Genomic DNA, 13,324 nt, shown 5'->3' on the forward strand with positions numbered 1-13,324 from the left:
TTGAACTGGTTTTTCTTCTGTTAATTTGTCTCATGTCAACTCAATTCTTAGACCATCCAGAACTTAGAAGGGCAGAGGAAAATTTCTTCCTCCCCGATACCTGCCTCTGAGGGGTAGGGAAGCCTAATTTAACAGAAATCCAGAGTCTACATCATGAAGTGGTTGGTTCTTCAGTTGCTGACCCGCAACTGCACGGCGATCCTACCAGTGGCAGAAAACTGGAGAGAAAGAGTCGATTCTTTAAGTGAGTTTTCAGTTTGTAGTAGGCATTTGGGTTGGGCTTCAAAATGAAGAACGAGTAGAAAACAACAGAGAGGAACCAGGGGCTGGCATATATCAAAGTATCTTTTTTTAGACCCAAGATACCCTAGAAAACCTGGATGTTGAGGGTCTTCTGATGCTACAAGTAACACAATATTTTTAATGTGTGTTGGGGTGACTGGTGGTTACATGGTGCTTTTTTTTTCCAGGAAGGCACTTAGTAGTGAGAAGCTCTACAGGATTCAGAGCCTGCGTGGAGGTGCCGAGCGTGAACTTCGAGGAGTTTCTCTCCTTGGGAGTTCCAAAGATAAGCACCACATTGGGAAAAGACTATTAATTATCTCTTGAAATATAACCTTTGTTTGGGGGCTGGGCTATTTCAGAACCTTGGGCATGTGGAGGAGACAGAAAATTCATGTTTAATGAAGAGAAGTTTGGAACCACTAGGTTAAAACAATTAAAATCAGTAGGATTGAAAAGAGAGTAGTGGGTAAATAACTAGTAACAGAGATTTCTGGGGAAGAGGTAGGTTTTGAGGGCCATTTCAGGCAGGAGTGGAGCAGTGAGGTACAAGGCAGGTTCTTTCCACTGGGACTCAGTTCCTCCCAACCTGTAAAACGAGAATGGGAGACTAGATCTCTTGTGACACTGTTCTGAGAATTGGGTTTCAGGACTCAGGTTTTGTGAGCTTAAGTTCTATGAGGGTGACTTTATGGTGGCTGGTATTTTTGGGGGTGGGGTGGGAGCTGGATCTTTACTCCAGGAACCAAAGGGCCACCCAGATGGCTGGGCAGGGAGAGGAAGAAGAGAAATCAATGGAGTGGGTTCAGGGGCCTTGAAGGAGGTGATAATAGTAACAAAAACAACAATTCTTCTGGGATTCACTGCTCATGTATTTTTTCTCAGTTTTATCAAAGCCAAAACTGAAACACTGCACAAAGATTCCCACAGAGGAGGGGTGTGCCACTGAATGCCAGTTACACTTGGAATGTCCAGTTGATCATCATTGCAATGCCGTCTGTGAAATGCCTGCATGCTTCTCCAAGAAATCTGTAGGTTCTAGGAAGCGTCTTTCCCTCATCACTAGGTTCTCAAAGACCATGGACTCCCAAACTTTGGGGAAACAGAGAACAGGAGACTATGCCTCTCCAGTCCCAATATCCAATCCAATCCAATCTGGTGACCCCTGCCTCTTCATCCCGGCCCCAGGGTCCCCACTCTCCACTTGTAGGCCCAACTGGTTTATCTAAACCCCAGGAGGTCTGACATTTATGTCTCTTTGCTTATTGGACTTAAAACACCCCGAGAGAAGCCTTGGGTGGGCATCTCTTAAACCACAGAAAACATTCCTCCCCTCCTCCCACCCAGGTTTGGGAGAATCTGTTATAATTAAAGAGATGTAATTCTCCAGACTGTGCCAGTTGAATACTTATCCCTTCTCTCTTCTGGTGAGCAGCAGTCTGGACAATAACTGTTAAGTCCTTATACCTCCAGTGAGAATTGGAGGAAACCTGGGAGGCTTTGGAAGACTGCTATATGACCTCTAGTAGAACATCTTGCCCCAGCTGTGGGTGAGGGAGTGGGCCCGGGGCAATATTTCCCCTACCTGCCAACCCTTTTCCTTGAGTGATTATATTGTCAGGCTCACTTCCTTGGCAAAAAAGCCATGACAGTAACCCAGAACTTCTGTTCCTTCTTGTATAGCCCTGGAACTGTCTGCTGCCTTCCCTTCCTCTCCCCTTTTGCCTGAGACCCTAACCCCTGCCTCCCAGTGTGGATCTCCTTGCCTTCTGGCCCTTTAGAGGCTTGATCTTCTTGGCCAGCCAAGACTCCTGGACTCTGCTTCTCTTTGTGTACTGACTAACATTCCCGGGGGAAACTGCTTATGTGTGGATGTTCTTAGGGCTATAGAAAACATCGTCCCTCAGAGGTCCCTTGGTGCAGACTTTCTCCTATCATCTCAGGCTTGTGATTCTAGTCGATTCCCACAAGCTATTGCTTCTTCTAATCAACCCTTTGAGGTACAAGTTTCTCTCAAGGTGACAGCACCAGTGGTCTAGAATGGAAAGAAAATGCCAGTGACCTCCCCAAATTCTCTTCCTAGACAATGCCTAATTTGTTACCATTATTTAGTCAATTATTTGGGATTCAACGGGGATATTTTCAAATGGAAATGCTCCTAGAAAGAATAAGCTACCTTCAGAGGGTTATAGAGGACCTACCATATGCCCAGGCTTGTTGCAAGGGCCACTCCACGTGAGTGGAGGCATCACTAACTCCATCTGTTGGCATACAGCCCAAGGAAGGGTGAAGTCTTATGATCCAAGCAAGTAGAAACCAGGATGGGACATGACAAGAAGAGACCAAGGGACATACAGTCAGTACCTTAAACTGTAGAAGACAGAGGGGTTGCTATGGGCTATGGGATCAGACTTCCTCGAAGAAGAGGTACTTATCCTACCTTGAAGAATGAGAAGAAAAGTTCTTTTTCCTCCTTAACAGAATTAAATATAGAAGTTGTGGACAAGGTGGGATCGTGAATTTGGTATTAAGCTCTATAATCCTAGCATGTTCTAATGTGTCAAGTTTTCCTTTTTGGTCTCTGTTGCTTTACCCACCAAAGCTGCAGAGCACAAGTATTGTTTGATAAATTCAGCAAAGGAGTACAAACAGGCTGAACCTACCCAAGTTCACTCATTGAGTTGGCGGCAAATAAATATAGAAATCTAATTCTCAAATGCCTCTGTACTTGAGTTTCCTGAAACACATCTATACCAAGGGCCAGAGATGTGCTTAAAGCAAGGGGTTTAGTGGGGAATAGGGTTGGGGAGGGCCACTGGGCAGAAAGAGAGTTAAGGGAGATGGGTGAAGGAGGACAAGGTCCTTAGTGTTCTCCTGGACTAGCAGGGGCTGATTGCTTTAGGACAAAATCAATGAACTGTTTCCTGCTGAGCGGTTAGAAAAAAGAAGGAGTGAGAGAAAATTCTGGGGCCAGCCAGTAGATAAGATACTCATTCACCCCCAGGTGCATTAAAGAACACCAAGAGCCTTTGCACTTGGTTGTGTTGCTTCAAAGCCTGGAGTTAACTCACTGTGGAAGCTGTAGAAGTAGGAGGTGGTTGGCATCAAAGATGTGGACTGGAAGTCCCCCAAGGGATCTCATTTTAGCTTTACTGGAAGGATTTGTCCAAGTAAGTTGGCCTGCCATTCCCAGCAGAGAATTCAACACAATTTTCTCAGTAACTGATAGACTAGGAAGACACCCCCGCCCCCGCAAAAAAAAAAAAAAAAAATCAGTAAGGATATAGAAGATTTGAATAACATAAATAAAAAGGTAATTCCAAAAAAAGGTAATTCTTTTATCAAAAAGAATTCAGAATTACCGTGAAATATACATTTTTCTTTAAAACATTCTCAACAAATGTCAATCAATTGAAATCAAACTGGCCATGGTGGAAATAAGCTATAAATACATAAAATAAAATAGAAAAAAATTTCCATCTGATTAAAAATTAAACAAAGCAATTCTGAGGAACCATGGGTCAAAATAAAATCATGATAGGAAATAAAAACTATTAGTTAGAACACAGCTAGAATACAGGTCAACTGAAATGATCCAATCAGAAGAACAAAAAGAAAAAAGAATGAAAAGGAATGAAAAAAGTCTACAGGACTTATGGAACACCATTAAAAAAAAAAAAATCTATATATATCACTTGAGTTCCATAGGAAAAAGAGATGGAGAAATGGGGAGAAAGCTTATATAAAGAAATATTGGCTGAGAACTTCACAAACCTTGGGAGATATTTGGACAGCTAAACTCATAAAGTTAGTAAGTTACCCAAAATTTTCAATCCAAAATGATTTTCTCCAGCACTTTCTAAAATCAGAGACAAAGAGAAACAAATTAAAACAGCAAGAGAGAAACATTTTTCTCATGCAAGGGAACCCCCATAAGGCTATCAGTGGATTTCTTAGCAGACACCTTGCAGACTAGGAGAGAATGGGACGGTATTTTCAAACTGCTAGAAGCAAGACTTTGCTAACAAAGAACAGTTTACCCAGCAAGTTTGTCCTTCAGAAATGAAGATAAGATGAAGACTTTCCCTAACAAACAAAAGCCGAGGAAGTTCATCGAACTAGACCTGCCTCACGAGAAATGCTGAAAGTAATTCTTCAACCTGAAATAAAGGAACACTAATTGGTAACATGAAAACATATGAAAATATACAACACAATGGTAAAGGTAAGTATATAGTCAAATTCAGAATACTCTAATATAGTAGTAATATAGTGGTGTGTTAACAACTCAACTCAACTATAAAAGTTAAAGAAAAACAATAAAATTTGCTATAGCTACAATAATTTGTTTAGGAATACTCCATATAGAAAGATGTAAATTGTGACATCCCAAAATTAAAAAGGGAAGAGTAAAAGGATATTTATATAAGATTGAAGTTAAATTGTTAACACAAAAAAAATAAACATGTTTCTGTAAACCTTATTGCAAAGACTTCCAATATTCACAAAAGATAAACAGAAGGTAACCAAAGCATACCACTACTGGAAACCATCAATTCACAAAGGAAGTCAGGAAGCATGGAAGAAAGGAACACAGGAAGTATAAGACAGTCAGAAAATAATGAATAGAATGGAATTAGTAAAAGATGGATTAAGAAACAAGAAATAACTATGTTTCCTATAACAGACTCACACCAGTTTTAAGGGCAATAAAGGCACAAAGTGAAGGGGTGGAAAAAGATATTCTATGCAAATGGAAATCAAAAGATAGCAGGTGTAGCTAAACTTAGACAAGATGGAATAAGCCAAAACAGTAACAATTACAAACAAGGTACATATAATGATAAAGGGATCCATTCATTATGAACATATAACAACTATTTAAAAATAGTCTCTCTTTCTTTCTTCTTTCCTCTCTTTCTTTCTCTCTTTCTTTCTCTCTTTCTCTCTCTCTTCTCTCTCTCTTTCTCTCTCTTCTCTCTCCTCTCTCTCTCTCTCTCTCTCTCTTTCTTTCTTTCTTCTTTCTTTCTTTCTTTCTTTCTTTCTTTCTTTCTTTCTTTCTTTCTTCTTCTTTCTTTCTTAGAGGCCAGGAGAGTGAGAGAGAAACATCAATAAGAGAGAATATCGATTGGCCACCTCCTGCATGCCCCCCACTGGGGATCTGGCCCATAACCTGGATATGTGCTCTGACTAGGAATCGAACCGGTGACCTCTTGGTGCATGGGTTGATGCTCAACCACTGAGCCAATCTGGCTGGGCCATATAACAACTACTGTAAATATATATAGACCCAACATCAGAGCACATATATAGATTAAGAAAGTGCTAAAAGATCCAAGGGGAGAAATAGATAATAATACAATAAGAGTAGAGGACTTTAAAACCCCACTCTGAATAACTGATAGATCATCCATACAGAAAATCAACAAAGAAACGTTGGACTTGAAACATACTTCAGGCCAACTACATCTAACACACATATACAAAACATTTTATCCAACAGCAGCAGAACACACATTATTCTCAAGTATATGTGGAACATTCTCCAGGGTAGACCATGGGATAGGTCACTAAACAAGACTTAGCAAATTTAAGAAGATTGAAATTATAGTGTTCCTTTCTCCACTCCTACCGACTTCCTTTGTGAATCTTTTCTGACTACAATGGTATAAAATTAGAAATCAGTATCAGGAGGAATTCTGGGAAACTTGCAAAGAGGTGGAAATTAACACACTCCTGGACAAACAAAGGGTCAAAGTAGAAATCAAAAGGGAAATTTAAAAAAGGAGGAGGGAATAAAAAAATATCTTGAAATGAAAATGGGAACACAACATACCAAAACCTATGGGATGCTGCAAAAGCAGTTCTAAGAAGGAGATTATAGAAATTAACACGTAAATTAAGAAGAAGAGAAATCTCAAACAACCTAACTTTTCACACCTCAAAAAACTAGGAAAGAACAAACTAAGCCCAAAGTTAGCAAAAGAAAGAAAATAAAGACCACAGCAAGAATAAATGAAATAGAGACCAGAAAAACAATAGAAAGGGTTAATGAAACTAAGAGCTGGGATTTTTAAAAATCTCAGTTATTGTGTTCTTCTTTTATAAAATTCCCACTTCATTCTTCTTTGTATCTTCTGTTTCTATACTGACACTTTTTACTTTTTCATCATTTTCAAGGGTGTTCATGATTGCTTGCTAAAGAATTTTTATATCTACTTTAAAGTCTTTGTCCGATAATTCCAACATTTATTTTATCTTGTAATTGGAGTCTGAGTTGACAGTCTTTTTCTTTATGAGTTGATACATTCCTTTCCCTTCGTTTTTGACATAATTTTGGATTGCATACTGGACATTTTGAATACTGTGTTATGAGACTCTAAGTCTCAAGGGAGAAGGTTGATATTTTATTTTCAAAAGTAATTGAAATGGTTCAGCTCAAGCTGAAAAGTTCAACCTGTCTTCCATGGAATGTGGTTCCAAGGCCAGTTCAGTCTCCAAAGCCTTTTCAGTTCCTTTGTATCTTCCCCGCATATGCACCACCTTGTGGCTGGTCTGGGACCTAGGTGGTGGTGTGACTGGTAGCTCATTTCTCAAAGTACTATGCCAAAAAGGATCACGTCCATGCATGCACTGCTTGGAGGCGAACCCCAGGGTAAATAAACAACTTGCTGGGTTTGTGTTTCTGAGTTCCCCCCTCTGTGATCTCCCCAGTACCTTCTGTTTTCCCAAGGCTCCAAAAGCTGGGATTTTGGTTACACCGCTCATTTAGGCACTTCCGCATCCAGGGCCAAGTGGAAAGAGAACAAAGAAAGAAAAAAGAAACGGGGTATCGGAGGTCCACTCACACTCTTAGAATTACAGCCACACCCAACAGAGGACGATTTCCCTTCCTTCAGAGTTCTATCTCCTTCCAACCCCCATACCAGCTGCTGCCATCACTACCATAGAATTTCTTTTTTTTTTTTCTTTATTGATTTTTAGAGAGAGAGGAAGGGAGAGGGGGAGAGAGATAGAAATATCGATGAGCAAGAACATCTGTTAGCCGCCTCCTGCATGCCCTCAAACTGGGGACTGGGCCCACAACCTGGGCATGTTCTCTGACCCGGAATCGAACCGGCGACCTCTTGGTGCATGGGTGGACATTCAACCACTGAGCCACACCGGCCAGGCTACCATAGAATTTCTTAAGGGCTAGGGTAGAGGAGACCACAGAAGAGAAAGAAAAACAAAACAAAACCAGAGGATTTCTGCATCTCTTCTGTGCATCCCAAGTTTCCCTGTCCATGCATCAAACCAATATTACTGTAGGGTTTTTCCTGAAGCTCTCTCTACCTGCACCCTAGTACTTATTTCCAGGTTAGCCAGGGGATACCAGAGGGAAAAAATCCTAGTAAACTCTTTACCAGTAATGTGGTGCTTGAAATCTAGCCTTCTTTCCCAATCTGCCTGCTATTAGTTACTTTCCAGTTTTTCATAGTGGGAGAGAGAAGGGATCAGAACCTGGAAATAGTTTTTATCCCTGGAAATGGGCTTGCCTTTCCCTCTAGTAGGCCTTTATTGTGGAAGGTTGTAGTCATCCAATTCAGAGCTGAGTTGGCTGCTGATTGGTTTATTGTTGCTGTGGTTACCTTGAGTGCGCCCCAGACTTCAAATTCCATCTTCAGAACACCTGAGTTTAGGGTGGGGCTGGGTTTACCAGATGATCTTTTTCCAGATGCCTGCTCCACTCAGCTTTATACTCTGTGAATGACCTGCTCTTGCAAGTTACTTGTTACTCCATGTTCCTAGCCTGGTGGGTTAGTGGAGTCGTGGTGGTTGGGGTCCACTCTCTGTTGTTCTGATTGAGTCTGGGTCTTAGGCAGACGCTGTGTCCCTTGGTCTCAGGGATGTTGTCTTCTTAGTGATCCTGCCCTTCCCTGGACCCCAGGACAAAATTCTGAATCTGGCAAGTATTTCTACCCTTCCCCCACCTGCACTGATATTTCTTTCTTTTTTAAAAACACGTTTAATTTTTATTAAAACATTTTTTTACTGCCCTGGCCAGTTTGGCTCAGCAGTTAGAGCATCAGCCTGTAGACCGGAGAGACCCGGGTTCGGCTCCTGTTAAGGGCACGTACCTCAGTTGCAGTTTGTCCCCGGCCCTGGTTGGGGTCGTGTGGGTGGCAACCACTCCATGTGTCCCTTTCACATTGATGTTTCCCTCTCTTTCTTCTTCCTTCTCTCCCTCTCGCTCTATCTGAAGATACATGCAAAAATGTCCTCGGGTGAGGATAAAAAAAAATAATAAAATAAAATAAAATAAAACATTTTTTTTTTTACTGTTGAAATTATTACAGATGTTCCATATTCCCTGCTCCCCTTTACGCGTCCCCCCAGCCCCTCTTCACCCCCCCCCCCAGGCCTTCACCACACTATTATCTGTGCCCATGGGCTATGCATATAAGTTTATACATTTTTTGGTGTCTCTCTTCTCATTCCCCCCACCCCACCCCTCTGAGATATGTCAGTCTGTTCCATGCCTCCATGCCTCGGCAGTTATTTTGATGGTCAATTTATTTTGTTCATTACATTCCGCAGATAAGTGAGATCTGTACCCTTAGGGCAACATTATTGCTCCTCTCTCCCATGATTAAAGCTTTGTCAGTGGGAAAGAAAGGAAAGCTTCCCGGTGGAATTTCTGGCCCTTTCATAGTGGCTGCTGCCTACTCTGCCTCCCCAGTTCTGCATCACAAGGGAGACGTTCAGATCTCTAAATATCTTCTCTCTAGGTGTCCAGCGGGTTTCCTCAAGAAAAAGTCTGCAAGAAGGTATGGACTCTGCCTGTATTTGCAGCCCCAGGGACTTCACTTTCTTTGGCCGGTGCACACTCAGTCTCCAGCAGTTTGCCAGCCATCCTAGCCGAACTCTTACTGGTGCCTGGCTGCACGTCCCGTTGGTCATCGATGCTCACTCTTATCTCTCCCTACAGGCGCCTGTCTTTCCCTAGATTCGGGCCGGTTGCCCTTTGATCTCAGCACTCTGGTGAGCTCAAGGAAAGTCCAGCTTTCTGTCCATGTAAGTTTGGGTGGTTTATTCAGTTCTCTACGTCTGCAGAAACCTAAACTCCTTTATCTTTTTTTGTTATTATTTTTAATGGTGGTAAAATGCGTATAATGTAAAGTTAACCATCCTGACTATTCTTAAGTACACAGTTCAGTGGCATTAAGTACATTCACACTGTTGTGTAGTCATCACCACCATCCAGCTCTGGAACTCTCTTCATCTCGCAAAACTGTACTCTGTACCCATTAAACACTAACCCCCCAGTTCCCTCTCCTCAGCCCCTGGGAACCACCATTCTATTTTCTGTCTATGAATCTGACTGCTCTAGGAACCTCATAGATGTGGAATATTATTTTTTAAAAAAAGATATCATAGAAGGTTTTTGTGACTGGTTTAGTTTACCTAGCATAATGTCCCCAAGGTTCATCCAGGTTGTAGCGTGTATAGAATTTCCTTCCTTTTAAAGGCTGAATGATGTCCTATTGTGTATATAGTCCATATTTTATTTATCCTCTCAATAGAGTGGGGACAAAAGACCTCTTTAAGAATTCGCAACTACAAGCTAGTTTCCTAGTGCGATAGTGGAGCAGGAATGAGCACATGTGTGGGGTCTGAGAAACCTGAAGCTAGAAATTCACTTCAAAATAGTCTGAGTTGGCCCTGGCCGGTTTGGCTCAGCGGTAGAGCATCGGCCTGTGGTCCAGAGAGACCCGGGTTCGGTTCCTGCTAAGGGCACGTACCTCGGTTACAGTTTGTCCCCGGCCCTGGTTGGGTCATGCGGGTGGCAGCCACTCGATGTGTCCCTTTCACGTCGATATTTCTCTCTCTCTCTCTCTCTCCCTCCCCACTCTATCTGAACAAAAAATGAAAAAATGTCCTTGGGTGAGGATAAAAAAAAAAAATTAAAATAGTCTGAGTTGTTAGGGAAATATGTAAAACAAACTGATTTTGAAAATGCTCCCTAAACACAGGATTCCAAGAAATTCCACAGATAAAGTGCCATTAAAGATATAAGCTTCCAAATCCTTGACCGGGTGGCTCAGTTGGTTGGAGTGTCATTCCGTGCACCAAAAGATAGCAGGTTTGATTCCTGGTCAGGGCACATACCCAGGTTGAGGGTTTGATCCCTGGTCAGGGTGCGTATGGGAGGCAGCCAATTGATATTTCTCTCTCACATCAATGTTCCTTTCCCTCTCTCTTTCCTTCTCTCAGTAGCAATTAGAAAAACATTTTTTAAAAGATAAGCCTCCATTAAATGTAAGCGCTCACAAGAAAAAAAAACTCACACGCAATTTAAGAAAGTAAGAAAAGTCAAAAGGAATAGCAGAGATCCACGGACTTCAAATATTAGAATTATTGCATGCAAAACATAAAATTAAAATGCTTAGGAAATAAAATAAAGGGAAAGGAATTAAAAGATGGCAATAAGAGCATGACTAAGGTTAAAGAGGAAATAAAAATGACCAGAATGTTGAAAAAGTGCCAAATAGAACACCTAGAAATGAAATATGTAACTGAAGTAAAAAAAATAAACAAAAAGAAAGAAATCATTTGACTAAGAGTAGCAACAGAGCCTAAAGACAGTAGAAATATATTTTGAAAGTGCTGGCAAAAAACAACTGTTAATCTAGTTCTGTATACTCAGTGAAAAATTTTTTTAATTAAATTTTTTCCAGCTTTAATGAGGTTTTATTGACAAATAAAATTGTATGTATTTAAGGTGTGCATCATAATGTTTTGATATAGGCAAATAATGTGAAATAATTACCACAGTCAAGCTAATTAACATATCCATCACCTTACATAGTCATCTCTTTTTTTGTGGTGAGAACACTAAGGATTTCTTCTCTTAGAAAATTTGAAGTATATAATACAGTGTTGCTAACCATAGTCACCATTCCGCATTAGATCCGCAGAACTTATTCATCCTGACTGAAAGCTTGTACCCTTTGACCAGCATCTCCACATTTCTCCCATTCCCCCCGTCTCTGGCAACCACCATGCTACCCTCAGCTTCAACTTTTTAAGATTCCATTTATAAGTGAGATCATGCAGGGTTTGTCTTTCTGTGTCTGGCTTATTTTACCTAGCATGACATCCTCCAGGTTCATCCACGTTGTCACAAATGATAAGATTTTTTTTATTTATTTTATTTTTATATTTTTATTTTTAATTTTTTTATAAATTTATTTTTGTTACAGATGTTTCTCCTTTTCCTTCCATTGACACCCTCCTCCCGATCTCCCCGCCCCATCCCCAGCATTGTTGTCTAAACAAATGACAAGATTTTTAAAGGCTGAATAATATATATATATGTGTGTGTGTGTGTGTGTGTGTGTGTATATATATATATATATATATATATATCTTACATTTTCTTTAGCCATTCATCCACTGATAGAACTTAGGTTGTTTTCATGCCTTGGCTATTGTGAATAATGCTACAATGAATGGGAATGCAGATATCTCTTCAAGATACTGATTTTCATTTCTTTTGGATATTTACCCAGAAGTGGAATTGATGAATCAAATGTTAGTTCTTTCTATTTTTAATTTTTGGAGAAAAATTACTGGGGCAGGGGACAAACCACAACACATGTTATTTCTTGTGCTTTTGATAATAGTCATTCTAACAGTGAAGTTATATATCATTGTGGTTTTCATTTGCATTTCCCTGTTATTAGTGATATTGAGTACCTTTTTGTGTACCTGTTGGCCATTTGTATGTCTTCTTTTGAGAAATGTCTATTTAAGTGCTTGGTCCATTTATTAATTGGGTTATTTGTTTTTTTGCTATTGAGCTGTTTGAGTTCCTTATATATTTTGGATAGTAATACCTAATCACATATGTAGTTTACAAATATTTTATCCCATTCTGTAGGTTGTCTTTTCATTTTCACTCTGTTGATTGTTTCCTTTGCTGTGAAGAAGCTTTTTGTTTTGAAATCCTACCTGTCTATTTTTGCTTTTATTGCCTGTGCTTCTTCTGCATCTATTGAGATAGTCAAATGATTTTTATCCTTTATTCTGTTAATGTGATCTATTGCATTGATTGATTTGTAGATGTTGACTCATCCTTGCATCCAGGAATAAATTCCACTAGACATGTTGTATTATCCTTTGAATATGCTGTTGAATTCAGTTTTTATCAGATAATTTAAAATGACCTGTCTTTAAGTCTGCTGATCTTTTTTCTGCTTGACCAAGTCTGGTTTTGAATCTCCTCTAGTGACTTTTTTAGTTCATTTATTATATTCTTCATCAGCAGTATTTTTAAAAATCATTTCTATTTCTTTGTTGATATTATAATTTTGTTCATATATCATTTTTTAAAATTTCATTTGGTTGTCAACCTGTGTTCTCTTATAACTGAGCTTTAAAAAAACAATTATTTTGAATTTTTTGTTAGACAATTCACAGATCTCTATTTTTGGGGGGTTCGTTACTGAAGATTTATTTTCTTTCTTTGAATGTGTTATGTTTTCTTGATTCTTTGTGTTCCTGTAAGTTTGCTTTCTTGTCTTCACATTTGAAGAAACAGCTGCCTCTCCCAGCCTTTATGAACTAGTTTTGACTGAGAGAGACATTCACTGGTCAGTAATATTTGATCTAAAGCAGATAGAGACCAACTCTACAGAGTACACACTCTAAAGCTGGAGACCAGACCTCTTTCACTTCTTCTCCTCCTCCCTCCTAGAGAAAAAGCCTCAGTTCTGTGCTTTTTATCAATCTTACAGAGAAGTGCTTCCAGTAAGAAGGTTCACCCTCCTTTCTTTGTTGCTTGCTGCCCCAGTGCTTGTTATATTTGGTCACTATACAATGATAAAAAATTCAACTGACCAGGAATTCTTTCATATTTACTTAAATCAATAGAATCAGGATATATTAAACAAACATCAATGGAACTACTGGCATAAACAAGAAATTCATGGCTGTGTGAAGAGCCCTCAACACACTTTTCTCAATTATTGATAAGTCAAAGAGAAAAAAATTAGAA

Source organism: Molossus molossus, unplaced genomic scaffold (genome assembly GCF_014108415.1).
Source record: "Molossus molossus isolate mMolMol1 unplaced genomic scaffold, mMolMol1.p scaffold_m16_p_6, whole genome shotgun sequence".
Taxonomy (NCBI): Eukaryota; Metazoa; Chordata; class Mammalia; order Chiroptera; family Molossidae; genus Molossus; species Molossus molossus.